Genomic DNA, 4,734 nt, shown 5'->3' with positions numbered 1-4,734 from the left:
ACTCTAACTGTGGTCTGACCAGCGCCCGATAGAGGGGAAGTATCACCTCCTTGGACCTATTCGTCATGCATCTGCTGATGCACGATAAAGTGCCATTGGCTTTTCTGATGGCTTCGTCACACTGCCGACTCATGTTCATCTTGGAGTCCACTAGGACCCCAAGATCCCTTTCCACTTCCGTGCCACCCAGCAGGTCATTCCCTAGGCTGTAGGTGTGCTGGACATTTTTCCTCCCTAGGTGCAGCACTTTGCATTTCTCCTTGTTGAACTGCATTCTGGAAGGAAGGAAGGCTCCTTCCCTGCTGTCCTCTAACGGGGCCTGCACCCAAGTCGCTGATGAAGACATTGAAGAGTATCGGTCCAAGGACCGAGCCCTGTGGGACCCCACTGCCCACACCCTTCCAGGTCGATACCGACCCATCCACTACGACTCTCTGGGTGCGACCCTCCAGCCAATTCGCCACCCACCGGACTGTGTAGTCATCCAGGTCACAGCCTCTTAACTTGTTCACCAGTATGGGGTGGGATACCGTATCGAAGGCCTTCCTGAAGTCTAAGTATACGACATCCACCCCTCCTCCTGTGTCCAGGCGTTTTGTAACCTGGTCATAAAAAGAAACTAGATTGGTCAGGCACGATCTGCCTGCTACGAACCCGTGCTGGTTTCCCCTCAGCATAATTTGTCCTGCCGGGCTCTCACAAATGTGAGCCTTGATAATTTTTTCAAAGACTTTGCCAAGGATGGAGGTGAGACTGACTGGCCTATAGTTGCCCGGGTCCTCCTTCCTCCCCTTTTTGAAAATGGGGACCACGTTGGCCCTTTTCCAGTCCTCCGGGACTTGGCCCGTGTGCCACGAGCTTTCAAATATTCCCGCCAGTGGCTCTGCAATGATGTCGGCCAGTGCCTTCAGCACCCTTGGATGGAGCTCATCCGGGCCCGCCGACTTAAAGGCATCCAGTTCTTCCAAATGACTCTGCACCATCTCAGGGTCTACGCATGGTAGTCTGGCATCTTGCTGCTGCCTCTCTACAACCTGAGTGAGAGACTTGTCGTGCCCCTCACTTAGGAACACTGCGGCAAAGAACTCGTTGAGGAGTTCAGCCTTGTCCCCTCTGTCCGTCACCAATTGTTTCTGCCCATTTAGCAGGGGTCCTATTCCTCCCTGGGCCTTCCTTTTACTCCCAATATATCTAAAAAACAATTTCTTGTTGTCTTTTACTTGGGTTGCCATCCTCAGCTCCATGGCAGCTTTGGCCCGTCTAACTGCCTCCCTACAAGCACGAGCAGAGGAGGTATATTCATCTTTGGTGATCTCTCCCTGTTTCCACTTTTTATGTGCTCCCCTTTTGTCCCTTAGGCTGCCCTGGATTTCTCTGGTCAGCCAGGGAAGCCTCCTGGCCCCTTTCCCCCTTTTGCCTCGCTCGGGGATCGCCTTGCTTTGTGCCCGAAGGATCATTTCCTTAAGGCACAGCCACCCTTCTTGGGCTCCCATCACTTCAAAACTCCTACTCTGCAGTGCGTCCTTGACTAATTGCCTGAGTTCATTGAAATCAGCTTTCCTAAAGTCTAGCACTTTCACTCTACTAGTTACCTTACCCACTCAACGTCTTATGGTGAATTCTATTACTAGGTGATCACTGTCCCCCAGATGGCTACCGATCTGTAGGTCCCCAACCATGTCATCCCCCATTGCCAATACCAGATCCAGTATGGCATTCCCCCTAGTGGGACCGTGTACCTCCTGTGTCAGGTGGGGGTCCTGTACACAGGTTAGAAACCTGCGTGAGCGGTGGGACTTTGCTGTCTGTGACTCCCAGCAGATGTCCGGGTAGTTTAGGTCCCCCATGACTACCGCCTCTTTAGCTTTTATGGTCTCCGAGAGTTGCCTCCTTCATTTTTACATTAATGAAGTGGAGCATTTGGACAAAACAAAACAAAGTCACAAAACTTCCGGTCTGGACAGTAATATCTGCTTCCAGGAAGTACCTAGGAGCAGTGGAAGGTTTGAAGAGGAGTTGAATTGTCTTACAAAATTTAACATCCCTAATTTTGTGAACACTGATCAGAACTCCTCACTTGGAGAGGATGATCTTCTTATTTCGGAGCCATCAATCTTTTTGGAAAGCAAATCGGTTATCCCAGCCTCGCATCAGATCCTAGACTGAAAATTCTGAATTTAAGCAAAATGTCTTTATAGCTTCCACTGTTTTAATAGGTTTTTTGGCTACTAAGATAAGTTATTTCTTCATATTTGATGCCCACTTTTTATCATAAATATTGAATTCGTTCATCAAACTTTTTTCATCTTTTTTTAAATGTATTCCTATTTTATTTTTATTCTTGTCATTCCTATCATTTTTTTTTATTTTTTATTTTCCTATTTCTATGTCATCAAGTAAACTTTATTTTGTGTGCAAATCTGCTTTTTAAAATTTCACTTAAACAACCAACCCTATGAAATTGTCCTATCACCTACAATATGTGCAGACATTTGCACCCCATGAATTTCTTATATATATCTTCTTGTACGTATTGTTGTGGTGCGCTAACTGGATCTCTGATAACGTGCTCCCTGCATTATCTCACAGGGCGTCCCCATCCCGGAAGACGCCTGGAACCCCTCCTTCTGCACCTACATTCCTGCACTTACATTCCTGCACTGTTGGGGGTCATTGATTTACTTATCCACCCCTTGCTGCATTGCCCATAATGATCATCGCTTTAGGGATCCTCCTCCTCCAGCACATAGAGGAGCAAGCAGCTGCTCGCTTGCTGTGTCCAGAGACCTGTGGGAGCCCCACGCAAGAGCTGCCCCAGCTTTGAACCAGGATTTAGTAGCAAGCACATTCACACAGCTGCTGGGGGGAACTCTGTTTCCAAAGAGGGAACAAGATGCCTGTGCCTTCTGTTCACAGCTGCCTGCCACAGGTGAAGAGAGTTAAAAACTCCTGAAAAAAAAGTAGAAGCCGGGTCTGTGCTGTGCTAGAAACTCAGGAGGGAGCTTTGCTTCAGGCCAGTGAGGTTGGGTTTTGTTCATTGGGTGTTTTGTTTTGCATTTTTTGTTGTTTTAGTTTTCTTAGTCATGTGTCACAAGACATAAAACTATTCAGTTCATCAACTTGGTAAGTCATTGATAAATCATTGCAATTAAGGATTGAGGTGAATGGCCAAAGCTATGTGAAACTGTTTGTATAAACTCACATCCATAACATTGTAGGCCATGATCAGCACTACCTGATAAATATACATATAAATGGATCTCCTCTTATTTTGTTTTAGCACCACCGCTTTTTCCCAGGCTACCCAAATGACCTAAAAACCATAGTAGTTGTAGCCCTATCAGTAGTATAGATTAGGAGGAGATACACTACTTTAACTGAGGCTACTAACTCCTTTTAAAAGAGAAGTAGCTGCCATGAAATTGCTGCACGATTCTCACTATCCCTAACTTGGCAATGGAGTGGCTATGCCACCCAAAGAAAATGAGAAATTTACTTCAGCCTTAATTCTCACCTCTCTTCCCACAGTTGTTCTGTCTCTAACATTGATGGGTCTGCTCTAGATTACTCCACTGGGAAATGAGAAGCAGGCCTACTCTGCAGCACAGAATGGCAATCTCTGAACTGTAACTTCCATGAATGCCTCAACATACCAAATTAAAATGGCAGCTTTTTTCCCTAATAAATGTCCACTATGAAATAAACCAGGTTTATCTGAAAAGAGTAGAGGCCAAAATAAGGCCATGATAATGATCCCTCTCTTCTGTCTGCCAGGTCCTTTGACCCTCATGAATTCTCACAGTAGCTTCATGGGAGACCTGGATGCCGATCTGCTTCATTTACTATGAGCTGTACTCCACTTTCTCCTCACTGCTAGGCTGTTTTTGATTTCTTGCAGGAGCCATCTTGAGTGTGTATGCCACCAGCTGCTTCCCATGACCTTGTTGCTCCCTTAGCCACCTCCAGAGTGTTGTACTACACTGCAGGAGCCTACAGTTCCATTTGCCAATACCATCTGTTGGACCTCCTGAGCCAAGATTACCTCCTCCTAAGCCCACACCCTTTTTATCAAGGTTTCAAAGCCTGCAAACAAGGGGGTCACAGGATCTGAAGGAAGAGGCTCAGAAAATTATAATCTGCTGTTCTTATTCTGAGCATCCTTTCTTTCTCCTTCCAGCAGAAAAGCATCATCCTCATCTTGTGATTCCTGCTTGGAAAGAAGAAAGTACAGTCAACCTGTGCCCAGTTTTTTTGAAATTTTTAACCAACCTTATCATATAACCAGCCATAGTTGGATTTTGAGGCAATAACTCTTAGGGCCATTTCTTTTTTCTTCACCTCTAAGCTTTCCTATCCTAAAGAACCAACAGAAAGAGCAAAAGACCAAACAGTACAGTAGTGGCCATGACCTCCATATCTCTCTCCCAGACTCTTTTAGTATTAGAGTTGACAATAGTGTGTATCATTTGGTTATCATTGTTCCTTTCCCAGGTGCTTAGAGTTTCCTCTTCTGAAAGACTAAGCACTCCCCTGCCTGGCTTCATTCTCCAATCATCTCTTGGGCTAACCCAAATATTCACCTCTCCACATCCAGCAATATTGCTGAACTGGATACAGAGGTAGAACGTTAATCCTAATCCTAATCAGGAGGTTTCCTTGTTTTACTGTTCCCTCCTCTTTGAGAATATTCTTGCCTTACTTCCCTACCCCCTGCTCCATTCTTTAAGCAGGAAT

This window comes from Alligator sinensis, unplaced genomic scaffold (assembly GCF_000455745.1).
Source record: "Alligator sinensis unplaced genomic scaffold, ASM45574v1 scaffold624_1, whole genome shotgun sequence".
In the NCBI taxonomy this organism is placed as follows: Eukaryota; Metazoa; Chordata; order Crocodylia; family Alligatoridae; genus Alligator; species Alligator sinensis.
Note: the sequence above shows the minus strand (reverse complement) of the source record.